Source organism: Callospermophilus lateralis, unplaced genomic scaffold, assembly GCF_048772815.1.
Source record: "Callospermophilus lateralis isolate mCalLat2 unplaced genomic scaffold, mCalLat2.hap1 Scaffold_314, whole genome shotgun sequence".
Classification (NCBI taxonomy): domain Eukaryota; kingdom Metazoa; phylum Chordata; class Mammalia; order Rodentia; family Sciuridae; genus Callospermophilus; species Callospermophilus lateralis.
In genome coordinates, this window is record NW_027513751.1 from 1202741 (window position 1) to 1230131 (window position 27391).

A 27391-nucleotide genomic window follows, 5' to 3' on the forward strand; every position below is an offset into this window, starting at 1 on the left:
TGTTGCAGAACAGGGAGAGGAAGGAAAGGAGAGAGCAGAGAGGCTCCAAGTTCTTGCATCAAGGATGGAACGTCCAGAGCACAGCAGAGTGAAAAAGGGCTCCTGGGTCCAGGAAAGGGGCAACCAGGAAAGCAATCACCAGAGCTGCCAAAGTGTAGTCTGCAGGGAGCACAGGCTGTCTCTGGCCCTTGTCTGTTACTGATTACTGTCCGACTTAAAGTAAGAGTCCTGCTCTCACTGAGCCTCAGTTCCCTGGCCTGTGCATATAGATAATAGGCTGTTGTGGGGACTAAACAACTAAACAACTGTCAGCCACCTAGTTCTTACTAGTAAGAGCTACCAGCAAATGCTGTTGGTCTTCTCCTACCCTTTGGCAAACAGGACACATTGAATTTGAAGCCCAACCAATTCCTGGGTTTGGAAATGTTGTCTCAAGAAAGACTGTTCCCAAGTTATCAATACATTCATTCATCCCCACCCCTTTTTATGTTTTAAGGTAGAATCTTGCTCTATTGCCCAGGCTGGTCTCAACTTTGTGATCCTCTTTCCTCAGCCTCCCAAATAACTGGAATTATAGGTATTTGTCTCTGCGCCTGTTTTATTTTTATTTCTAATTACTGTGCAATAACATAATTTAATTGCACTTAAATGGGGAGAGAGAATGAGTAAGTGAGACAGGTTTTCTTGATGGCTGTTTTTTTTTCCTTTTGCTTTGTGAATAGCATTGGGGTTAGGGGTGGAAGAACCAGTACAATCACTTAGAGTGCCAAGACCTGGGAGAGGTGAGGAAGCAGAGGTCACTTCATTGGGGGAGAAAAGGAGGGACAGGGTAGAGAAGGAAGCACACAAGGAGAGATAGTTGTAACAAACACAATGTTTTCCTCCCTTTAAAACAACAAAACCATAACAAAACAGCGACATCCTTCTACGGATAACAGTACCATCTTGTAGCAAAAGCACAGACTTGGAGTCAAGTAAGACTTGCATTCCAGCCCGGGGAGCAGACAAGATTTTTAATTTCTCTGAGTCTTGGTTTCCTTGTTGCTAAAATGTCAGTTCATAGCTAGGTGGTGTTTGGAAGCTTAAGTGAGAGAATGTCTGCAGCCCAGTGGGTGGCCCAGGCTGGGTGTGGAGTCTATGCAGCTCTCACCCCTCCAGGCAGCTGGAAATCCCCAGAGATTTTTAAACCCTCTTAAGTTCAGCAGCCAAAGACCATCCCTGGATGTAGGGATTTCAGGTAATCTGGGATTAAGTAGGGGGGGATGCTTCCCCTCCCCCTCTCAGGCTTAAAATGGTGGGAGCCTCCATGGAGCCTGTCCACAGCATTGTGTCCTGGGCTGCCTGGGACAAGCAAAGCCCCATAAGCTGCATCACTGCCTTGGAGTCATCCAGAGTTTCGTGGACAGCCAGATGTGTATGGAGCCCCTGGCAATGCCAAGCAGATGACAAACACGTGGTCCTGGACTTTAAACCTTAGTCCTGTGGGATCCTGAAGGAGAGAGCCATTCATTCTAACCAGGAAGATCAGATAAAGCTTACGCGAGGCATGGTGCTTGTAAATCAAGTCAGATATTGAAACGGAAGATAGGAATGGCTTTCTGAAAGATGGAGCAGCCTACACAAAGACAGAGGATGGCAGATAAAAATATTGGTAATTTCAGGCACCTGTGCCAGAAGAGTGAACAGTAAAATGTCCATTTGTGCATTTCCTTCTCTATGGGCCTCAGACTCCATTTTACTGAAGGCTTCTGAATATAGAACTGCAGAAATCCTAGTGAGCAGGTGGACCCTGGCTGCCCACCCCTTCAGGAGACAGGCTGTACTGGGCAAATGCATCACAAATCCCTTATTCTGTGTTAGCCTTTCCCATCCACAGATTCTTCCCAGCAGTCTCTGCATGTAAGAGAATTAGTCATTACATTGCCAGAGATGGAAACTGAGCTCTTTCCAGCTCAACAATGCATTCAGATGGAATGGCTGACCCTGTATAGACCAGGTGTGGCTCTACCCCTCAGAGCCTTCCTATCCCTGGGCCCCGTTTCTGAGACTCAGATCCAACATGAGGCTTTTGCCATCCTATCTGGGCTTTCCTCTGCTCCTGCTCAGAGAAGGCAGCTCACAGGAATTGAGAGCTTGCCTCATGCTACACTGTTCTGCGTGTTACATACATTTCTTCATTTAATATTCTTATTAATATTATCCAATAAGTATTTGTCAAGTCCCAACCATGTGCAAGGCACCAGGTTATTTTTACTTCCCTTTTAATAGATGAGAAACTGAAGCCCAAGAAAGTTAAGTCATTTGTCCAAAGCTGCATCACAAGCTGGAGCACTGGCAGCCTTGACCAGAGCCTGCTCTCATTCTGCAGCAGTCTGCTCTCTCCATAGCTGGGGAGCAAGAGGGCCTGGGCTGGTTTACGCCATCTGAACAGCTGAGAGGATAAGAAGAGAAACAGACTTATTTTCTTATGGAAGAAAAATTAAGGTCCATCTGTGCTGTGAGTGGGTGTGGTTTACACCCAGAGTGCTTCAGGAGGCCTGGGTGACGCTGGAAGACCCATCCATACTGAGCACTATCACCCTGTGGAATCTGGTGTCCTCCAGGCTTCATTTGGCATCAGTAGATTGTCACCAGTGTAACATTTCCCTTTGGAGAAAACTCTTCCTGCTGGTGTGTGGCAGGCGGATAGGTTTATTGTGCCCTTAAGCCCAGAGTTAGATTTTTTCACAGGCCCCAGTCATGGAGGAGAAAAAAGTGACAGGACCCTTAATTGTGGTGTGGGCTCATTTTATCATATTGTATCAAATTGGACCACTCTGTCCATCTCTATAATTCTTCAAGACCTGTTCCTCTTGTCTGTGTCTCTGGGTCTGTGAGCACTCATGCAATTCCTCCCAGCTGTGCATGCAGAAAGGGTATTTGGATGGAGACAGAGTAGAAGGGGAAAAGAGCTATAAGTGAAAGTTTGGGGATAAGTAGCATTTTTTCTTTTCCTGAAAATTGAAGTCTTTTCTTTGACCTGGTTGTTAACTTTTTCTGTCATTATCAGATCTATTAAATCGCAGACCTACACAATGAGGTACATACACCTCATTGTGTAGGTCTGAGACTGTTGATAGTCTACATAGGAGAATTTTTTTTTGCAAGTGTCTATATATGAAATACAGCCTGAATTAAATTAATTCATTTAAGTGTTCATTCATTAATTATTAAGCAATGGAAATAATAATGTTTCATATTTTCAATGCATTTTATAATACATAAAGAACCTTCTTTAAATTTAATCTATACAAGAATCTGGAAGATGGTTTTCAATTATTTCCATTTACACAGATGAAAAAACTGAGTGGTTAAGTAACTGACTTGCTGGGGCAAATGGTATGGGCCAGAACTGGAGGCCTGGCTGTCTCTCCTACAGAACTCCACTGAATAGTAAGTCTGGAAGGGAAAACAGCAAGAGAGGGAGCATGAACAGAAAGAGCATCCGGATAGCACTTTTAGGATACGTGGGAAATAATGGTAAGGGCCCAGGGCAGACAATACTTCTGGCTGGGAGTGATGGTGTGAGTCCTCGTGAACGAGACCTGGAAGGATTGACCATTAGCTTCTTTAAGAAATAGAGAAGCTAATGGCCATTCCAGGCAGAGGATACTAAGAGCAAAAGCATGGATCTGACCATGCAGATGTGTCAAGGGACAGAGAAATCCACTCAGAGTGAGACTCCTGAGTCAGGAGAGGTCATGTGGACCAACAGACACTGTGCTCAACGGTTTTGGAAATGCTCTTTTAAAATCATTTCTGCACAGAAGGGATCAAGTGTGTTCTCGGGGAAACTCTGCCAACGATATTTGAACAGGAAGACAGTTCCACGTCATGTTGAGACTGGCCATGTTATTTCCATCTTGGTCATTTTCACAGTTCTTTATCTCATCAGAAGGTCACATCATGGAGTGGCTAGCAGCAGACTCAGGTCAGTGTGGATCTGACTGGGATCTGATTTCATCTCTACCTCGTACTAAACGGAAACCTCAGGCAGATCGGTGAACCTCTTTTGTCTTTGTTTCCTCCTCTTGCAAATGAGGGTAAGGATACCTATCTTACAGCCGTCCTGAGGATCCAGTGACACTGTGACTCAGCGCAGTGCTTGGCACAGTATAGCTTCCAGCTAACGAGACAGTAACTGTTGCTTATGTTATCATCATTGTCATTATCATGATCATTGTCTTCATGATGCCTGGAATTCTGTGCAGCCTTAACCTTCATAACCCAAGGACTGAACCCAACACAGGGGCTGTGTAACTCGGCAGCAGGGGACTCACATCTACTGAGTGTCTCGTGCTGTGTAGAAAAGGGTAGGGAGGCAAGAGAACGTGGCATGATCCCAAAGAACAGGGGACAGGAGAGCTATAAAGGGTAAAGAAGAGACAGCAAGCACTCTGCTGTAAAATTTTAAAGTGCTCCTTCAAAATGCTTCTCATTATGGAGAAATATTATCCCAGGTTACTAATCCGCATGGCAGATTCCATGTTAAGCTGTCTTCCCTCATTCTCCTTACCAAAGTGAATGATCCAGAGGAAAAAGGTCTATCTTAATAATATACACACAAATCAAAAATCCATTTCAGGTACAATGAAGATGCCTCCTGATTGACTTTGACCATGGAAAAAAATCAGTTACATGGTCGGTGTGCCAAAGGAAATCAGGAAATGGAAATGTCACTGTAGGGCGGAGCTAGAGTATGTGTTCTAGTAGCTATGGAAATGGAGCATAGCAACAGGCATCTTTTCCTTCTGTAGGCTGTCAAGATTCACCAACCCCATGTTTTTCTTCTGCCCCATTCGATCTTTAGTGCAGGAAAAGGAAGGGATGCCACATCATAGAGGCTGATCTTGCCTCAGTTGAGACACCTTTATGCAGAGATGCCTTAGTTAGTTAACCATCTGATGAGTGTCCACACTTAGGTCCAAGTGACACAATGAATGGAATCTAGCTATGCTGAGTGTCTGCCAGCATCCCTGCCTTGGGAAATGACAGGCACTCCCCAGATCTGGAGCTGTCATGTTGTGCTACCTAAAAGGCAGTTTGGGACAAGCAGGCTGTCCTTGGATCTCTTCGATGCCTGAATCAATAATGAAGGCTTGAATATAAAGAGAAGCCTGTGGCCTTCCCTAGCATTAGCCACGTCTTCTCTGTGGGTCATTCCCTGAAAGTCTATTCCCTCGTCAATGATCTTATCAAAAAATCTCAGGAATGAATGTAAACCTGTGTTTCTTTGGCCACAGTGTGAGAGGATTTTAGGGTTCAGAGTCACTGAGACCTGCTTTGGGATGGTGGTGCTGCTATGATTAGTGGTGCATTTGTAGATAATTCCAGGGCCCTGGTTTTCTAAAGATATAGAATTCAATTATTAATGTCTACTTTGTAGCTCTCTTTTGAGGCCCCTAATCTATAAAATGGAGTTACTAAGAGCATCCATCTTAGAGAGCTAAATGACATAATGAAAGTGACTCCTTCAGCATTATATCATACACAGGCCAAAGTTTTCATAGGTAAGAACTGTTGTCTTGATACTGATCCTCAGGGCGTCTGTCTCCTCCCTTTCTTCTTCACTCCTCTGGACCAGATGCTGGAGGGTAGAAATGGAAGGAATAATCCTCATGACAGCCTCATGTGGCCTGTCCTGTGGGTTGTTCCCCTTATCTTAGGTCATGAGACGGCTCCCTCCATCTGGGAAACAGTGCCTGATGTAAGGACAACCAACAAGGAGGATTCCTCCTCTTACGGGATTTTCTGCTGTTCCAAAAGGACAGAGTCATTTCATGGCAAGAGCTCAGAGCTAGGGGTCTAAAGATATGGGCTCTGCTCGGTCCTAGGTCCTGTCACATGCACTGACTAATCTGGGTGGACTCCATCCTGAAGGCTGATGCTGCCCCCAGACAAGTTGCTTACATGGTTTTGGTTGTGGCAACCAGGATATGACAAAGTGGGGCTCCATACTTTGTCCGCAAGAGGAAAGTCCCTTACAACTATCTCAAAAGAGCAAATCTGCACATGGTATCAGCCACAGTTTTTCCTTACTTTCCTTTACACTTTAATTTGTTTTGGAACCATTCAGATCTGGTTCCAGTGCAGCTTGAATCACTTCCTATCTGTGTGTCTCTGACCAAGTCTCAGAACCTCTCTGAACTTCCAGTTTTCTTACTCGTTATACCATTTTCTCAAGGTTTACCTAAGAATTGAATGAGATAGTGCACGTAAGTCCTCATGTCTAATGTCACGTGCACATGGCACGTGCCCAAAGTTAGGTTTTCTTCCTTCTGCCCAGCATCCTTCTCTTCCACCTCTCTAGTCTGAGACAGTGGTAGAACATCCTTTTTAATGTAAACAGTGCTTTTGGAAACTAGAGGACAACATTTATCCAGAACCCTACACAATAGGTAACTCAAGACTTGTTGATTTTCATGTACCTTTTTTTATTTATTTATTTTTTATTTTTTATTTTTCAGTTTTCAGTGAACACAACATATTTATTTTATTTGTACATGGTGCTGAGGATCGAACCCAGTGCCCCGCGCATGCCATGCGAGCGCGTTACCGCTTGAGCCACAACCACAGCCCTCATGTATCTTTTTTACAGGTTTTTTTTGTTTTGTTTTGTATATGTATATGTATCTGATTCTACAGAAATGTGGTCAGGAAAAACATGCAATTTTGTGTTCTACTTCCCCTCCCCCTTAACATTATATCTTAAGATTTCCCTCATTGCTGGTTGTCATAGTTATTTTTGATAATGATTGCCTTGTATTCCATCCAGTACCTGTACCATAATTTAGCTAAGTTCTGCTATTTTTAGACATCTAGGTTGCTTCCAGTTTTTTCCTGTTACACTGCAGTATACCTCTTTGTTCACAGCATTTGGGTGGCAGGTTTCCAGGGATTGAACCCATGGGTGTTAAACCACTGAACAACATTCCTAGCTCTTTTGTATATTTTATCTACAGACAGGGTCTCACTGAGTTGCTCAGTACCTCACTAAGTTGCTGAGGCTGTCTTTGAACTTGCTATCCCCCTGCCTTGCCCCACTCACCCACCAAGCCACTGGGATTACAAGCATGCGCCACTGCACCCAGCTTGTTCACAGCATCTTGGTCTGAAACTTCTGAATGTTGTGGATTTGTAGCAAAACCAGGAATATAACCTTGGAAATGAAAATCTGTTGTTGTTCTTGCTGTTGTTTCCCCTTCTAGATGACATAAGTCAAAAGAGCCCATTGATTTGAATTTTATACCAATGACTTTATTTTAAAATAAACCAAAATCGCCAAAATCAAAGCATTTCATATACACAGGAAAGTGGGTAGCTGTATGGCTGGATTGGGTCCCACTGCCTTTTGAAACTCAAAGTGCCACTTGAGTCAACAATTCTTTATGGGCACAGTTATTCTGGTCACTCCCTGGCGCTGCTAGCGTGCTCACACACTGTGTTCTGCCCTGCGCTTGATTTTGGAAGAGATGCCCGCACTCTGACAGCAGGAACTCTCCTGTTCTCATTGGCCACTCCTGCATAAAGACTTTGTTAATTGCCTCCTGCTGGTTGGGTTCTCTGGGGGAACCTTCAAGGTCTGCACATCTATGGAGCATTTTCTAAAAATGTCAGGTTAGAGCTTGCACTTTCTGAGCCATCTCTCATGTCTTGCTGGGTAGGAAAAGGCAACAGGAAAATGTCAGACTGACCAGAGCCAGGGAATCAGAACTTCCGCCATCCTGGCTGCTGGCTTTTAGAACTCATTAACATTTCTTTGTGGGTTATCCTGTGGACCTCTACCTTTCCACAGCCTCTTTCTGAACTCCTTAGCATCTCTTCACCTTTTCATTGAGTTACAAACTAGTCTAATGGGAAAACCAGGATCAGGTTTCTTATGTAGGTCACTTTCAATGTACTGAGAAGAGTTTTGCACCTTGGTTATAAATACACACAGCAGGGTGTAATTTAGATAATTCTGTGATGTACACGGGTGGTGGGTGGTTACCATTAATTCTTCAGAGAATAAGGAATACAGTAATTATAATTTATATTGTTTCAGTAGTTTGTTGCATCCTTTTCAGGCTAGGGAGACACATGTCTTTTTTTTCTTCACCATTCCTTTCTTCCTTCAATCCTTCCTTCCTTCCTTTCTTTTAAATCCTTGGCTATTACTTCCAAATCACTTGGCTTACATCCATTTACTGCTCTACACAGCTTTAAATGAGGGCTATTGTGGGCCAGGGAATATTTATTATAACCACCTCCCCCACAACATTTATTTTAGCTTAAATTTGTTTATATTATATTTAGCCTTTACATTGCCCATATTTTATCTTCTTTTTAAAGTAAATATAGAAAAGAGGTGGTATGGTTTGGGAACTTGTCTCACACTTATATCAGCTCTGTGGTGTTGAGTAACTTCATTTACCTCTCTGAGTAAATCAGAGTATGTCACTATAACTCAATTTCTTTTCTAGTTCCATCATATATATATTCCCATTAATAATTTTCAACCTACCTTCATATGAGGATGAAATTGAATAGTATAAATAAAGTATTTGGCATTTAGTATGCACTGAAATGAGGAAAATTTTTGTGTTGGCATTATCATTTAGATGACTGTCATGGATGAAGTGGTCACTTGAGCTTGCTATTCAAGGGACAGTCTCTAGCTGAGTATATGTCTGTCCTTTGGAAAGATAAGAGTAAAGCAGACTATTTCCCTTTCTCTCTTGCCCTTGCCTATCACCCAAGACTATAAAACTAACCACCAGCCAAACAACACAATGAAAGAATCAAGAGGTCACAACAATGACTTATATTTAATATCCTGGATCACAGACGAAAGGTCTCTCTTATTTTGGCTTTAAGATGACGTTGCTGTTGAACTTGAACTTCGTATCTCTTAATCTCTGCCTTATCTGACTCTTGTCTCTAATTATCACCTGCCAGCAAGCCATTTCTCAGTCCAATCTAGGTGACCCTGGGTTCCTTTCCCAACCATGCAGCCTCCAAATTACTTCTGGATGGCCAAGTCACCTGGAGTCAGACTCAGTTGGAGTTGGAGACAGAGCTTTGCTTTCTCATCTGGCTTTCAGGAATGCACAGGTCACAGAAACACCCCCTACCCACCCCAGCCTCACAATTGTATGGGCCAGTATGATTGCAGTGGGTAAAAAGTTAAGAGGAAAGGGCACTAATGTTCACCCCCCCACACCCCCACCCCCAGGCATCTGAGTCCTAGGGACCATGTTCACCTTCAACACTTCTTTCCCTTCAGTGTGTGTGTGTGTGTGTGTGTGTGTGTGTGTGTGTGTGTGTGTGTTTTCAAGGAAGGACTCACTCTGCATCTTCTTAAAAAGAAGAGAAAGTTCTAACAATAAAAATGTTTCTCTTCACAGAGCTGTGAGAGTTCTATTCATTCTGGGATTAGTTAATTCTCATGACCTTTTAACAAGACAGCACTTTTGCACACTTAGATGAGATAATTGATTCTAATGGGGGAAGAAGCGCTGCTCATTTAACTGCATGTATCTGAGTTGTCTGCAGTTCAAACAAGTTCTCCATTACCTTTGGAGTTGCCAATATATAGATTAAAACAGTAAGAAGGTAAGCAGAAATGTGAGCTAATTCAATCTTGGAAACAGAGTGCTCCCTCCTTCCAGGCAAGTGAACTGTTTTATTGTTATTATTGTCACCTCTCAGAGGAGTGGAGAGCAGTATGAAGCACCTTATAGGAATCTGGTACTTAAATCACTGCTCAGTAAATGTCACCTACTATTGTCACTATTATTATCAACAGCACCAATGTAGAGGTCAGAAAACATGACAATCACACATATGTGCAGTTTGCAATGCACTTTTGCCACATGATACTTCATTGATAGCAACTGTCTTTTGCAATATTAGTATCCCATTTCTCAGTTTGGATACCTTGACTACAATTCAAAACCAGTTTTCTTACCTCTGGTCCCACTCCACAGTAACCAAAGGGAAAGCAAAGGGTTGATCTCATGACCATTGCTGGGTATGGCCTCCTGACTAAGTCAAACGTGTGTGTCCCCTGGATGGCTTGTGTTTGAACCTGAAGTCAGAAGCGTGCGCTATATGCTCTAGGCACTCTATGGGTTTTTTTTTGTCTTGAAGGCAGTCACACACTCCCTCAAAACCACCATCTGTGACATCTTCCATAAGATGGAAGCCAGGAGCCATAGCTGCCTCTCCCTCAAGGATCCCGTGTTGCTACCTAAAAAGAAGTAAAAGTCTGGAGGCCGTTGACATGTTGAAGGAGCAGTCTTTCTAATGCCTGCATTGCTAGACTCAAGTAGGGAGGGCAGTGCAGCTAAGTAGGTGGAACCTGGGCCTCCAAGCCAGAAAGACTAGTGGTCTGTGTTTGGGGGATTTGAGCAGCTTGGGTTTCTCGTCTAGTCTCTGTCACTTGCTAGGCATTTCACCTTGCATACATCATTTGGTCTTGTTGTGCCTTGGTTTCTTCATCTGTAAAATGGGGTTATTAATACCCTTCAGGATTGTCATGAGAGTTAAAGGAAATGTTGCTTTTAATACTCTTAACACAATGTGTAGTACATGGGGAGCACTCATAAACAATAGTTTTATGATTGTCATAAATTTCAACTAACCTGAGTTTTTAGATTAATTTATTTATTACTAAGACATAATATCTGTACATCTTTATGGAGCATAAGATGATAATTCAGTATACATGTATACAAATGAATAATGTTCAAATCGGGGTAATATGCATTTCCCAACTCCTCAGGCATTCATCATTTTGTGTACTGGGAAATTTTGCCTTCTGAGTTTTAATGTATACCTCTGTAAACTGGGTCTAGTGGGGCTGCCAAGAGAATTGGACATAATATACATATGTTACCTGGCATGCTCCCTGTCCCATTGCAGGACCTCAACAAGTGCAATTACTATGGCCTTCATCTGTCTGTGGATCTTCTCTGCATTCTTGAGGCCTTCCTTCTGGATCAGCCACCTCCTCCTCTGGGCCTTATCCTTCTCAATAGACTTTGTTATCTGTCTGTCTTCCCTCCTTTCCTATGAGCTCATGGAAAACATGGATGGCCTGATTCGATGCTATCTCTGTAGGTTGCTTCCAGATCTTTCCTATTACACTGCTGGCTATAGAGTGGGCTTTTAGAAAATGTTCATCATTGGAACAAAGGAGCAAAAGCAGCTCACAGCACCTGGGCGGAAGGGTTGGGAGACTTGAGTGTTTCCTCCATGTGTGGGAAATCGGTGTAGGCCTCTTGAAGGTGGTGAGTCTGGATGAGTCTTGAATCCAAAAGTGGGATTTAGGCAGGTGCTTTGTACTATATCACAAACTTTTTTGGAAACAGTCTTCCTAGCCCTTTCAGGCACTGTGTCTCAAACAACATTCATGCTTTGTTGTCTCGTGATTTTTTTTAGATTGTTGTATGAGACTATTTGCAATTGCTACACTGGAAAATGTTTTTTAAACAGAAATGCATACACATGGTACACAATGAAAAGGTACAAAAGATACGTGGTGAAAAGCAAGTCTCTCTCCTCCCCTGACCCTACAGCTTTTTCCTTCAGAGGACATACCCACTGTTATAACTATCTTTCATATCCTTTTTGAAATATTCTGTACAAATGCAGAAATTTATTTTTAACTCAAAGGTAGTTTGTCAAATACAGTCAGCTATACATTATAATTTTCTTTCCAGAAAAATATATAAAAAGCTTTTTCATTCTCCTGTATGGTTATACTATTTTGCTGTAGATAATAGCTTATCTAGCCCCTATCAATGATTGGTTTGTAACATTTTGCTATTACAAGTTATACTGTGGTGAATAGCCTTATATGCACACCATTTAGTACACGTGTGAGTATACAGGTGAAATTTCAAGAATGGAAACTTTAAGTTCCAGGGTAAAGAGTGTATATATTTTAAATTTGATTAGATTTATCAAATACCAGTTTAATCTCACATTAGCAAAGTATGAGAGTACTTGCTTCCCAAATCTCTGCCAATATAGTATATTTTCAGTCCTCTTTATCTTTGCCAAACCATATGTGAAAAATAATATTTCAGAGTTTAACTTACATCCCTTTCACCATGAGTAATGTCAAGAGTCTTTTCCTATGATGCAGAGTCACTGGTATTTCTTATTCTGTAAACTGTCTGTTCATATCCTATGCCTATTTTCCTACTGGGTTGTTTGATTTTGCTTATTATTGTGAAAGTTATTTTTCCATTAAGGAAATTAACTCTTGGTGATACAAATTGTAATTTTTCCCTCTAGATTGTTATTTATCTTTTGAAGCAAAAGGCCAAGACCTCCTGAAACTCCCCGTCCTGGCTCAACCAGACCGTGAGCCCTTCGAGGGCAGGGTCAAGCCTTAATCGTCTGTGTCTCCAGTCCCCTGTGCAGGGCCTGGCACTGTAAGAGCCCCTTTCCTGGGCTTTTGTTGAACTGAACTGAATGTCTGTGTTCCCCACCCGTCCCACCCTCCCCTTATGGCTTTGGAGCTCCATTTCCACCTCCAGCAGAAAAAGATGACTTTTCTCATTGCTCACCACAGCCATGCACCTGTTTGGCCTAAACTGGTACCTGCAGCCGATGGAGGGGCAGATGTATGAGATCACGGAGGACACAGCCAGCAGTTGGCCTGTGCCAACGGACGTCTCCCTGTATCCCTCAGGGGGCACTGGCTTAGAGACCCCTGACAGGAAAGGCAAAGGAGCCACAGAAGGTAGTGTTGCTGCGTTGTCCGTGTTGTGAGTCCTCTGTGTCTGCCTTTGAACCAAGGAGACCTCCATCATGCACGTCCTGTGCCTGGCTCACAGCTCCATGCTCTAGTGCTTCCTCCATCCCTCTGCACTCCACGCCGGCTGCCAGCCCACCTGTGTCTTCATTGCAGTTCCTTGTCACTATGAGCTCAGAGTGTGCTCTGGCAGGGTTCATGGTGCTCAGTGATATCCCATCCCACGCCTCAAGGGGAGCATCATGGGTGTTCACACTGCTGGGGTGGCCATCTTTGTGTGGGGTCAAGACAAGCTCTTCTGGGGAAATCTCATGGGCTGAATGGACATCTGCAGGAGTGGGGAGTGGTGAGGGGGTTAGATAATGTGTTATAATGGGAAGGTTTCTGGATCTCGTGGTTTACTGATAACACTACTTCAGGTATCTAGCATTTACCAGCCATGTGACCATGAGCAAGTTACTTAGTTTTCCTGAAGCTCCATTTTCCTCATCTGCAATAACAATAGTCATTAATATTTGCATAGTATGTTTGTTTCAAAGTTGTTTTTTTAATCAAGATTATTTCATTTCATATTTAATCCTCACAGAAACCCTGTGAGGTAAGTATAATAATTTTTGCCCATTTTAGATGCAAAAACTAAGAATTGTGTTAATTGACTTGACCAGAATCACACAGCCAATAGATGGTGGAGTATGGAATATGATCCCGGCGCTCTTGCCCTCTGCATAATCTTTCTTACCTGACCCCATCCCACAGTTACAGGACCCCAAAAGAAGTGTGGATGTGAAATCCTATAATATAATAAAACATGAATATTTCTTTCAATGACAGAAATGGTGGTGGCATTTGGATTTTGGCATTTTTTAATGGGAATCCATAACCCTATGTTCCGAATGTCTTAGAGATCTTTCCAACATGCCATAGACATATGTTCTTTCAATGTTAGCCAAGAGCAGTGCAGATTCACCAAAACTGGCACTAAGAAAGTCGTCTGAGCTCACAATTCAGAATGGTTGTCATTCTGGGCAATATACGCATCCCTTTTCCTGCATCTGCTGTGACCTACATTATCTTTCTGGTTTTCTTCATAAAGTAGCTATAGCTAGCCTTCATTGCTCATCTTTCCTCTCATCTCTGTGAACTTAGAAGTCATGTCTTCTGAGCCTCTCTGTTCTTTCAAGGATTTGTATTCCAGCCATTAGTTTGGTTAATAGAGTGGCATATTCTTGGTCACAGTATCTACTTATGACCTCTGAGATAATGATCTTGAAGTCCAAAGTCAACTCTTGACCTATGGTCATCATCAAGGGAAGTAAAAACTGGGCACATTTCCAAAGAGCTAAACCAGAACCCCTGCCCAGTGTTTTGAGGGCAAAGCTAATCTCCTTTGAAAAGGTTTTAATACTTAAAACACTGCATAATTTACATTTTTTGTCCTTAATAGAATATGGAAGGAGATAGTATGACTGAGGCCATTGGAACCGCTTTGGGTTAGGAGTCAGGAGCCCTGAGTTACAGTCTAATTGTTGCTACTGAACTGTGGTACAACCTTAAGCAAATCCCCTGAACAGATGTTCTGGGCTTCATTTCCCTCCTCTTCAAAAGAATATTGAACTCGATTTTTCTATAAGGTGCATTGAAATTTGCAAGTTCTGCATATGAAATTAGTAATAGAATCACCATATAATTAGCTCATGGCTCTACAGAATTTTTTTCCAAGATGGCCCTGTCCATGGTCCTGCATTTTGGCTTGTGATGCTAATATTAGTTTATAGTGTCAGGTGGCTTAGGTAAATAGCATAAAGGGAAGAGTGTTTTTTAGATGAGCATGTTAAAAAGATAGATTTAAAATATGCTTAACCCTCAAGGAATTGGCTGAGGCTCTCACTTAACAAAATGTGTTTTCTTCTTTCCATGATCTCTAACAGACATTCTTTAAACAGGAGTTAGATATATCTGAAATCTCCCACTCTAATGAAATTAGTTTGTGGGTTGTTTCAGTTTTGTTTAGTTTTTCCCAAGGAGCAGGAGGTGCAGATAAGAGGCAACACAAAATTGCACAGACTTATTGGTTTATTTTAATTGGAGTATTTTTGCTTAAAGGGATTATCTGTCATTACTGATGCAAATGGAAATCCTGTTTACCAACAACTTAAATGCAGTGCAGTGCTGGAAAGTGGTCAGCATCAGAAGCAATTACTGTGATGTAAAATATATCATTCTATAAAACAGAGGACAAAGCTTCCTATAGTTTATGTGAGACCACATGGTTCTTAAGGTTTGTGCCCTGGTCAAACCAATGTCTACTCAGTTTATGTTTTTAATTGTGATGCTAAAACTCTAGTTCCTTAGACATATCCCAAGGGGAAAAGCCCTTTACTCTGAAGTAAGTGCATATTTTTTATCCCTTCTGAGGGTATCAGGGAAGAGAGCTGATTCCAGAATTAAGATTAGAGTTCCTGCTCCACAGTGCAGGGGAAGCAGTGTAGTGTGATGGAAGATAAATACTCCGAAGCCTCGACGTCCAGGATGTGATTCTTGACCCTGCTTTTTATTGGTTCCGTTAACTCTTGCCAGTTACTCCATATCCCTTGGCCTTAGTTTTGTCATCTGTAGAGCAAGGTTGACAACACCTTTGCTTTCAAAGCCTAGCAGTAAAGACGCATTCAGCAAATGTTCATTCCTCTTTTCTTGTCTGTTCGAATCCCCAGCCATTCTCTCTTGGGTATTAAAATCCAGACTAATTAACATTTACCCCCAACAGATCCTCAAATGGTTTGGGGGTATTTTTAAATATTTTTAAAGGGTATATATTTTTAAATTATACAAATTAAATATATGATAATCCCATATCACATTTTTCATGTCTTTGAGAGTAACATCAAACTACAATTCATGCTATATTTTCAAAGCAGCTGTAACCATTTCAGGGTCGTCATGGGACAGAAACCAAATGCAGCAGCTTTTCAAAGCAAAGCCACAAAAACTTGTGTTATGCATTAATGGGGAAGTGGGGGGAAAGCATTGAATAAACAAGCATTTCTGATGGTTGAATTGGTGGGCTAGGGATAGCATTTTCTTCTTTCTACATGAAATCAAAATTGCCCATCAGTTTGAACCATGCAAATTGATGCACACAGGCTCAGCTGGGCTCTCCAAAATGGAACAGCTTATTTTGATAACCAAATAAATTTCAAACAGTTGCTAAGGAAACTAAAGGATTCTTTGTGCAAGTTATTGCATTGTAAAGAACCAAAAAGGTAGAAGGAGGGGGAGATTGTTAGTTGGTTAGGAATTTAGAACCTATACAGTTAGGTCTCAGTTCAGAAAAGTAAAGATGGTGATTGTAAAGCATATGGAATTTCACTTCTTCCAAATCTTCCTTGTTTGACCAAGCTATCCAACCATTTCAGCAATTCATTGAGAGATTTTATTTTATAGGCATGATTGCTAACTGTACAAAGAAAAGGATTGTCACCAGTGCAATATGTCCTGTGAAATCTAATGATATTGTTGGGAAGACCCTAATTCTGAGCTAAGCTCTGTAATTTTTGGTAAAGTTCTGAAAGCACCCAATGTTGTTATAGTGTACTTCTCACGGATGTCTTGAGACTCTGACAACTCTGGGACCTCTTTGTAGATTTCTAATTCATAAAAACAATCAACTTGAACCCGAGAAGGCTAGCAGTATTTTTAATGGGTCTTAGATATACCTGGTCTATCTTGATATTAGCCTGCATATCCATGAATTAACAGAACCATTGCTCCTTAAGAGGGCAGGTGTACCCACCACACTGAGAATGTCTTTTTAGAGTTTTAATTAATTGTTCATTAATTCAATCCTCTTAGAAACCATATTCTGATAAATAAAGAGGGAGCCCAAATGATTTCAACTCTAGTTTCTTAAGCTAAGTCTTAAGCATCCCGTGCCTCCATATGCAGATTTTAATTGTGTTGCAGGAATCACTGAAATACTAAATGAAGGAACCTGCCAACGTAGTTGGAACTCATTAGACAGTAGTTTGTACTACTAATAATACCATTATATCTATCTTTCTCACTATTTCTCCTGCTAATATTTATTACCATTATCTTCCAGAACATGGGTAGGATAAGATTTTTATACACAGAGCTTTTCTCCACCTGATCTAGCCTCTCCCCTCCCTCATTGCCTCACCATTGGTGGATTTGGCTTTGTCATAGGAAGTTTTATTTCCTAGTGTTTATGGATGGTGCTCAGAATTAAGAACAAAGAATCTTACAGGATTTGAAAAGAGGAAGACAATAGGGTTTTTTTTTAATTTTTTTTTTTTAGTTGATATGGACAAGTATCTTTATTTTTATTTATTTATTTTTATGTGGTGCTGAGGATTGAACCCAGGCCCTCACATGTGCAAGGCAAGCGCTCTACCAATGAGCTACAACCCCAGCCCCGGCAATAGTGTTTTAAAAAGACAAACCAGGAGGGAGGTGTTTCCAGCCCCCAGTTCAGCCAGTCTCAGGGGGTCTTCTCCCATTGGCTAAAAGGGATCAGCAGGCTGTTCTCTCTTTTCCCTCAATAGTCCCATTCCACTGGGAACCAGATCCCCCCAATTCAAGGTCCTAGTGGTGGGAAGGATATGCCCCAAACCAATATGTACTATTTTTATCTCATTGTACACACAAGGAAGACAATGTTTTCTCCCAGTGGGCCTACCTCATTGAGATACTAGAAAGTGCTATAACAGTCTCCCTTTGTCACCTCCTCTGGGGTAAGAACCAACATACTTATGCTGTTGTGCCCTACAGAGCTCAGAGGGCATCTTCGGGCTGGCCTCTGACCTGTAAGCCTATAGAACTTAGCTGATACAGTGGCTGTCTCCTGATATATGCTCAGTGAAGGAGAAAATGAACCATGCAGGCATCTCCAGCAGCATGCTAAAAAGAAAGAGCAGTTTTCCATTATTTATTTTCAGACATAGGATCTATTTGAATGCAGACAATTCTCAAATCGCATCAGTTCTGACTTCCACCGACTCACAAAGGAAATGAGCCCTTGGAATTAGCAGTCTTGTGCTTCTTTCTCTGCAGTTCCTAGGAGTAAAAAGTTCAGCACATATCCTGCTTTTACTCCTTCTTAGTTCTTCCTCCCTCACGGAATTAAAAGCTGAGGGTACATTATTTTGTACCTGGAATATAAAAGGGTCACAGAACTGGGAACCCACAAAATCAGATAAAGAAAAATGTGAATAATTCTCTCCCATCTTAATGCTTTGTGAAGTTGGCTCCTGTCTTTGAAGTTTGTGAGTCACAGCAAAGTGGTTGGTGTGTCTGTATTTTCAAGGTAGAAGTCTGGGACATGTTCCTTCCATAAGGAATTCAATGCAAACTCTTTCCCATACTAATGACAGAATACTGGTGGCACTTTTATTGATAGCGTGCATTTCAACTTTTTTTGTTGGCACATTTTTAATTAAAATAACATTTAACGGTTTGAAGCTAAAAACCTGATGTTTCTGCCTAGGAGTTTAAAGGGAATGATAACAAATGGAGAAGTTTAACATTTAAATTGAATTTTATTATTTAAAACAGTAAAATATTTTATGACTACAACAATACCCTGCCAAGCTCCATTTCAGCATTAAATGTGCTTTGTAAGGAGTCTCACAAAGCCAGAGAAAAAAAGACATTTTAATTTCTTATTCCCCAAATGCTTTTTATAAAAAGTTCCACAAACGTGATTTCTTTACAAATGGATTCTTGTTCTCTTCAAGCATCTTCTAACATCTCTGACAACACAAAAAGCCTCGGAGCCAGAATGCCCAGGGGTCCTTCCTAATGACAAACAAAATGTAGCCTGCTGACTTGATCTGGGTCTTCCGGGCTACTAAGGATGGCCTTCCTCATGTCTCTGTGGTCTCCCTTGTCCCTTCCCTACTTTTCAGAAGGCCGATGTCTGACAGGAAGTTAAGGTTTATCTCTTTCATGTGAGTGTGTTTAATTACTTAAGAGGGGAAGTTTGATAAACAGCCTTCCTTCCTGGCCCGGTGCCTCCAGAAAGCAGTCACTCTCCTGATTGGTGACAGAAATGGGCAAGAGACCTCACCCCTGACCCTCCATAGGGATGCTAGGCATCGGGCGGGGGGCCTGGGTTAAGTTTCCAAGTATATTCTAGACTTTGTGTATGAACTTGAGAAATTATGTCAACTTGACCTTCTTTAACATAAAAATGATATTCACCTCCATCGAAAGACCAAGAGGAATTTTTCAGACATGTATCCTCCCTTTGAAGGACTTTCTTCCTCATCTTTCTCAACCCACATCCGTGCTCCAAACACAAACCCCCATCCACGTAGCTGGCCTCAGAATTTGTCTTCTGATTTATACACCATCCAGTGAACTTTTAAAATACCTAGCTCCACTCAAGTCACACCCCCCACTGCTGGAAAACCATTCCAAGTCGGAGATTCAGTACCCACACCTTGCTCCCTCCAGCCTGCCTATTTTACCATGCAGCTCTTTATACACACACTCTCACAAAATCACAAAGTTATTCTCATGTGACTGCAAATGATTATTTTTAGGATCAAAATATATTTTAACAAGCTGTGGAATTATGCAGTAAACAGATGGCCCTTGGGGAGGACCCATACATACTGCTCTGGAAGAATGCATATTTTTAGCAGAACAATTTGAGCATCACTGTGGTGGGGGGCAGTTCTGAACCTTCTTACTCCTGTGAGTAGGGGGATGCCTGCTGGCAGCGGAACATTATAGAGGAGTGAGGCTGAGCAGAGTCCTGGGTGCTGGGACGCTGATTCCTTGTGTCACTTGTGGTTAACCAAGATGCTTTTGTCTTCCTTCCTTCTATCTTGGTAGGAAAACCCACTAGTTTCTTTCCAGAGGACAGTTTTATAGACTCTGGAGAAATCGACGTGGGGAGACGGGCTTCCCAGAAGATTCCTCCTGGTACTTTCTGGAGATCTCAGGTGTTCATAGACCACCCTGTGCATCTGAAGTTCAATGTGTCTCTGGGAAAGGCAGCTCTGGTTGGCATTTATGGCAGAAAAGGCCTTCCTCCTTCACATACTCAGGTAAGCAGAATCCTACCTGCCTACTGACCTCCTTGTGCTCCTGCTCAAATCTTTACCCAAGTCAAGAAGCCCAACCCTGATCCTAGAGCCCAAAGGGAAGTTGGTGTATTTTAAAGGCCTTTTATCCATTTGCCACCCTCTCAGACCCTGCCTTTCAGGCAAGTGAGATTTAATCCCTGAGGCTTTTTGCAAGGAAGAAATTATGAAAAATTTCTCAGTAACCTTTCTGCTATTACTCAGTCTCCTAAATTGTGTTACCCAGGAAATGTTATTGAGAGAAAAAAAAAATAGACAGTGAGTTTGAGTCCTCTTGTTATTTGCTGTGTAACCTGGTATTCATTACTCATCCTCTTCTAAGCCAGTTTCCTAATCTGTACCAGTGCCCACTTTGCAGGGCTGTTGTGAAGAAGAAAGAGTAGCATTTATAAGGCAGCCAGCATACGGCCTGGCTCAAAGTAAATGTTACTCCCCTAATCTCTGGCATTCCTTCTCTCCTTCAAGGTTACACTTTATGCAGACAGATGTGCACCAGAACCTTTGAAGAACTTGTCCAAAAGGCTGGGGGTGTGGCTTAGTGGTAGAACATGTGCTTAACATGTGCAAGGCCCTAGGTTTGATCCCTAGCACCAAAAAAATAAATAAATAAATAAAATGAAAAAATAAGAACTTCTTCAAGATGATTGGCATATTACTAATAATGAATGGCATACAGAAGAGACTTATGCAATGTCCTCCTAGCTCTGGAATTGGAGTAATATAAATCATAAGCATCCTCAGGTGTTCTAAGGCCACATGCAGTCTTCCTAACCCCGGTAGTCAGTTGAGATTTATAGTTATAAGCTAGACAGATAAATTTGCTAAGGATGGAGTCACAGAAAATAGAGGGAGCTTGAGCCCCTGATGACTGCAGAACTGCCATGCTAGTCCTAGAATTCATGCCTCCACACAGCTTTCATAAAGTAGAATGGCTACCTATCTTTTCTGTTTGTTTTTTAAGAGCTAGAAAGATGGATGGCTACTCAATTTGTTTGCTTGCTAATAGGTCAGTAGGGCTTAACCACCTATCTGTTATTAACACTGCATGTCTGTCTTATCTGGAGTCTTATGCTAGCAGTCTCAGATCAATTGGCATTTGAATTTCACACAGCATGCAATTATTGATAGACTTTTGGACTAATCCAGTTCAGTTCTTCTAAAATATCTCCCTGAAACTGGAGCCATTTAGAAAAGATTATTGACTAAAGACAGATATAAACCAAATCTTCAACTGTTTGTGAAGAACATTCCATTCCTACCAACACTCCAATCCCAGCCTGAGACCCTTGAGGTTCCATCAGTACTTGTGTAGAGCTCAGGACTGGGTTTCTAATCTTGGGCCAACATTGAAAGAGCATGGTTCTGTTTTAAATGAGGCCAGGTGAAGACTTGCCACACTTGCAGCAAAAAATATTTCCAAGACTAGGAAATAATGCCCGAATGATGCCACATTCACAAGAGAGGAAGGAGAGTATTACCATGAAATATAGGATTTGAGTTGGTTGATAGCTTTCCTGCAGCTTCTGCCTCTCTGTTTCCTTATGCATTCCCCCACCCCGCCCTGCCCCCGCCAGGAGAAGCCCAAAGAAAACATGGCATGTGCTGGAGCAGATCCGCTGCTAATCATACTTGTTTTGTGCTTTAGTTTGACTTTGTAGAGCTGCTAGATGGAAGGAGGCTCCTGACCCAGGAGGCACGGAGTCTGGAAGGACCCCAACGCCAGTCTCGCAGTGTCGTTCCCCCCTCCAGCCATGAGATCGGGTTCATCCAGTATCTGGACTCAGGAATCTGGCACTTGGCCTTTTACAATGATGGGAAGGAGTCTGAAGTGGTCTCCTTTCTCACCACTGCCATTGGTAAGAAACTCCAACTTCTGCTGTCTCTTTGGGTAGGAGGATACTTGGGACTTTGGGGGTTAATGCCAACAAGAGAATGAACGTGTCTTACTCAGAGCTGTAGATGCCACTCAGAGTATGGGGTGGGGCTGTCCTGCCTGGGCATGCTGGAGGAGGACTCAGCATGAGATGCAGGTACAACACGACAGACAGAGGGGCCATCCTGATACCTTCCTCATGCTGTCTGTGTGATGATGTATGGAGCAGCAGCCACCTTTCCAGATCAAGGGGATGGAACTAAGAACCAGACGGGAGTCTTGGATGACTGGCCACATGGCAGGAACATCTCCCCTCTTGGCTCTTGGTTCTCACCTTTTCATCTTCTGAGTCTCACTTGGTTCAGTTTGCTGACTTATTGTTTAGATTTGGCTTGATTTTTGATTTTGGAGTCAACAATCTCTGGGAAAGAGGATAAAGGCTGGAGAGAGAGTAAGAATAGCAGCACAGAGGGCTGGAGGAGCCATGTGGTCAGTCAGGTGTTACTGAGAGCAGAGGTATCCTGGTCTCTGACAAGGGGGAGCCCTGGTGTTTTAAATGAGTACAAACACCATCACTCTTAATCATGCAAAAGGGCATGGCCACCTCAGGTCTATGGGTGTCTAGGTAGCCTGCTTCCCTCTTGGAAGAATTTCTCTTCTTTACTAACATAATAGATAGAACCCATCTCCTCCTTAGGTGACCATGGTGTGCTGAGGGACATAATCATCTTGGTGGTTTGGGTCAGAAAACGTGTTCTGAGTTCTGAGTTCTGAGTCTCTATTGGATGTACTGTGATACAGCCTGGAGATAAAATCTCGAGAGAAAGACAGGGCTTCATGAACCAGAACACCTGGGAATGGAGTGTCTGCCTAACGGACATCTCTGTGTCCTTTGGAGTTTACCTGAGAACTCTATCTGAGTCTATGACTGGGAGTCTCTCTGACATGGAAAATGGAGTTGAATGAACATCTCTGAACTTGATACTAGGTTTCCTAAACTCATGCGAGACCCTGGTTCTTCCTTCTAAATAGCAGTGGTCATTTCAGGCCATTTTATTCTAATTCACCATTTCATCCTTAGTTTTGAGGCAGAGGGAATCTCCCCATTAAATGCAAGGCATGGTTAATAAGCTTCTGCTATCAATGCAGCCTCATGGCAAAGTGAAGGAGGTGGGATCATCAGGCAGCTGGCTCTGATGAAGGAAACATCCCTCAGTGCTGCCCTATTTTAGAGGTCTGTCCTAGCTGCAGGACTCAGACTGCCTGGAGGGCAGTCTTCGGTCTCCCTGGCACCCGGTGGGTCCCCATTGCAGTTTCCTCAGTTGGTGAGGGAGTGAGTGTGAGCATGGCCTTTCCTGTGCCCAGGCTCCCATTAGCAGGACTGTGGACAGTCACAATCTCAGCAGGTGTGCTGCCATTGGATTCTGCCCTGCATGTCTTCTTGAAGCATAGTGCAAAGCATGCTCAGGTCCAAATCTCCACCATGAGCTTGAGCTTTCACCCCACACAGATCACTCAAGTTTTTCAGCTCTTGGGGTCTCAAGATTCTGGAATTTGAAGCTGCAGCTTAGCAGTTGGAGGTAACATTGAGATGGAAAGTGCAGTCCCAGTCCTCATCTTGATAGCCCAGTTCTGGTCCTCTCCATCAATGAGAGTGTTATTTTGTGGGTTTTGCTAGGCTATAGTATCTGCATCTTTTCTCTTTCTGGACATGGTGGCTTCAATTTAGGGACAAAATTATCAAATTATGGTGGTGCCGAAGTTATAACTCCCTGGTCTCCCAGCTCAACTCTTCCTAGACACAGTTCACAAGCAAGAATAGAGCACCAGGTTTGCACAGAACTAGGAGTTTTTATGGTCAGATTTCTGTTTTAAGAATGGTATAAATATGAAAGGATATTAATTTAAACTCCCAAAGAAAACTACTTTTAATTATGATATGCATCTTTGAGAAATAAAATGGAGATAAGATTTGCCAACTCGTGGCTTGTCAGTGACAGCTAGCTTCTTTGTCTTAACTGGGGTGATGGTCCTGCTTTTCCCCTGGCTGCTCTGTTTGCCCCTTAACCCTGTCATGTCTATGGGATTTCTTGTACTTCTCAGACTTTAATGTACTCATGAACCACTTGGGGGGTCTTGTTAAAATGCAGAGTCTCTTCCAGCAGGTCTGGGGGACATGAGATTCTGCATTTCTGGCCAGCACCCAGTGATATTAATGCTGCTATGGACCACATTTTGAGTAGCACAGGTTTCTGGTACCTCATTAGTGGTTCTCAAACACTTTGGAACAAAGAACTCTGTGGGAGGCTAGGTAAAAATTCAGATTTCTGGGCCTTTCTTCAGAACTCCTGAATGCCTCCAGTCGGGCCAAGTGATGGTGATTCTGATGGTCTGTCAACAGATTTTGAAAACAAACACCACATGAGGGACTACCCTTCGTTCCTTCCTTCCCTCTCTCTGTCCCTACTTAGTTTTGCAGCCATAGGCAGCCGTGTCACCTCACTGAATCTCAACTTTTCTTGTCCAGAAGCCAAAAATGTAAAAGTACTTTGCAATCCCCATTGTGAAGATTAGAGAGAGAGATATAAAATGCCTAGCACAGCTTCAGGCCTCCATATGTGCTCGATAAACGGAAGCTGTTAATATTCTCTGCCATCCTTTTTCTCCTTCCACTTTCTCTTGCTGGCTTTCTGACCTATCTGTCTCCATTCAAGCTACAGTGATTGTTTAATGAACACCGTTCTTTTTCCCCCCCTTTAATACAAAAACAGACCGATTCTGATGTTGCTATTAATACCTCTTTCCCCAAGAGTCCCTGGCATTGAGTCTCAGCTGTCTGTGATCATTACCTGTGAGCTGTGAGTTGTAATTTGTCTTGGCAGGTTAATTAAAAGTTTAGGTCTTGTTTTAGTGAAGTCATTATGGTCCCAATATACAATTGTAACTCTCGGGTTTGCTTAACACACAAATTGGAATATGACCCTCCCTTCGTTACACATGGAAATGCAGACCAAGAATTTTAAAAGATCTGAGTTGTCAGAATCCAGAGTATTTATGTCTGTTTGTAATTAAGTAACAGGAGAAATAATTGTGTTTAATTTAATGAATTTCTGTATTGTGTACGTTTTTGCTTTTCCCTCCGTTTAATGCAATCCAGCTGATGATTTTTAATTAAATGAGTTTATCTTTTGCCTTGAAAAAAATCTAAGAGCCTTTTACAAACTGTATACACAAATATATCCTCACAGAGACCTGATGTCACCCGAGCTCCCAGGGAACAAATGCATGTACATACATGCTCACACATGCCCCGCGAAATCCAAGACAGTTTGAAAATAAAACATAGCAGCTCTTTTCAGAAAAAAATAGTCTGCCCCACCCCATCCCCCACATGCTCCTTGTTGAAGGAGGTAGGAGGACATAAACCACTCGCGGGGGTTTAATTCACCCCATCACCATTTACAAAGGGTTTTTGCATACATTCTTTAAATCTTGCAGGAACTCCATGAGGTGATTATTCTTATTTTTATTATTATCCCTGACTGCAGATAAGGAAATGGAGGTTCAGGGATGTTGAAAGAAAAGCTAGGAATCTGTCCGACTACAAAGCTCGTGATTTTCCTTCTTAAGCAATCTGTCTCCTCCCAAGATCCAGCCCCTTTGGGGCGCCCACACTCATTTGTTTCCCATCCATTTGTTTATTCAGCATTTAGCGAGCATCTACTGTGTTTGGGGAACCATGTTTATCACTCTCATATATGTAGCTTATTCCTTACAAGAGCCTTAGACAAGAGATCTTTTAAGCTCCGATTTACAGATGAAGAAGTTGAGGCTCAGAATTTAGTTGACTTGCTCAAAATTAAGAGCAAAGCCAGAATGAAAATTTGGACTCTAAATCCCACAAAGTCCCCACTGTGCCACAAGTAAATATTTTGTCATGGCTACTAGTAAATATTTTATTACTGTTTGTATTATATGAAACATAATTTCCCCTTGTTAACTTGACTCCAATTATAGGTAACCATCTTACATCAACCCAGGAAGTTTTTTTGAGAAGTCGTTAAAAAGACCATGTAGAAAATCTCACAGCGTCCAAATTTTTAAAAATAAAAATACCTTTGTATGAATTTCTTGCAACCCCAAGACCTAACAAGTTAGTATTACAGCAATTGGGGTCTTAAGATAGATAGCCTCTTATCTTTTCATTTCAGTTGATGCTGAAGCATAAAAGGATAGATCAACTTGACATTGCAGCAATGTGAGCCAAGCTGAAAAATAACAGAGGTGTGTTACAGTGGATTTCAAATCCCAGAGGAGAGAAATAAGAATCATTGGCAGGAAACAAAGACTGGGAATTTTTATGAGAAACATGCTCTGAAGATCTTCTTGGTGCTAATTGAAGAGTCTGTTTATGCTCAGGAAGCCACTGGAAAACAATCCATGTCCAGGGACTAGACACAGATTTAGTCCCTTCCCTCGCTCCCTCTCTCTTTCCTCCTTCTTTTTATCCCATTATCCAATGAATATTGCATCCTTTCCCTTTTCCAAGATGGGGATGCAGGAAAGGTATGACATGGTTCCTGGCAAAAGTAGCTGGTAGTCTAGATTAAGCGAGATGAAAGCCTTATGGAGCAAGTGTCTCTAAGCCAAGGAAAAGAGCAAGAAAGGCCACCCCTGGAGCCACCAGCCCAAGGGCCAGGAGGGTTGGAGGAAGGGAAGAGCTTGTCCAGCTGGATGAGCCAGGGAAGGCTGTCTGGATGAAGTGACATTTGATCTGGACCTTAAAGTTTGGGCAAAATTTTCACATTTAAAGAAAGAAAATGGAGGAGCCTGCAGTGCTGCTCGATGGGAGCTCAGGGTGCCCTGAAGGGAGAAGCAGTAATCAAGGAAGAGCCTATGACGCCACCCTACAGAGAATTCATAAGCACTGGGTGTCATGACAGGCTTTTGAGTAAGAGAATGAAATGATCAGAGGTGGGGGGGTTTATCTTAAGAGGCCCAGAACAAGAGTCCATTAATTTATGTGGTCAGAGGGTTACTGAGATTGAGTCTGTGATTTCATGAGTGCACTGCAGGGGGCTGGGTGCCAGGGAAGACAGAAGGGGCCCATCTGTGATACCAGTGATATTTTTCCTCTGATTTCCCCATGATCCATTCCTCTTTGTTTCTAGATCTGCCTAGATACTTGCACCTACATTTCTATCTTCTGTGGGTCATCAAAATTGGGTCCTTCATGATTTTCCAAAGACTGTGTTAGACTTGCCATTTTTTCATTTCCCTTGCTTTGATTGGGCATTAGCCTCTGAGTGCATTTACAAGGATCTAGGGAGAAAAATCCCCAGCATTATACACTGTAATTTGTGTAAGAATCTACATGACCTCAAGGAAGAAACTCAGAAAAGTGATTGAAGAACAATTTTCAGTTTTTAATAATCACCTTCCATACCCCACCTCATGTCCCCTTCCTTTGAATATACTCTAAGATAGAAACACAGCAATGAAGAATCCAGGTCTCTTGGTAATAAATTAACCTTCTTGTAAATGACATTGGCAGCACTTTGTGAAATTTCTAATGGAAACACTTCTTTGGAAAAATGCCCTGTGAATTCACCTCTCCTTGAT

At 42.3% G+C, this 27391-nt stretch overlaps 1 pseudogene; it reads left to right on the forward strand.

Annotated features, from left to right (window-relative positions):
- The window catches only part of LOC143387807 (teneurin-4-like), a 333926-nt pseudogene that overhangs the window by 140915 nt on the left and 165620 nt on the right, over positions 1 to 27391 (forward strand).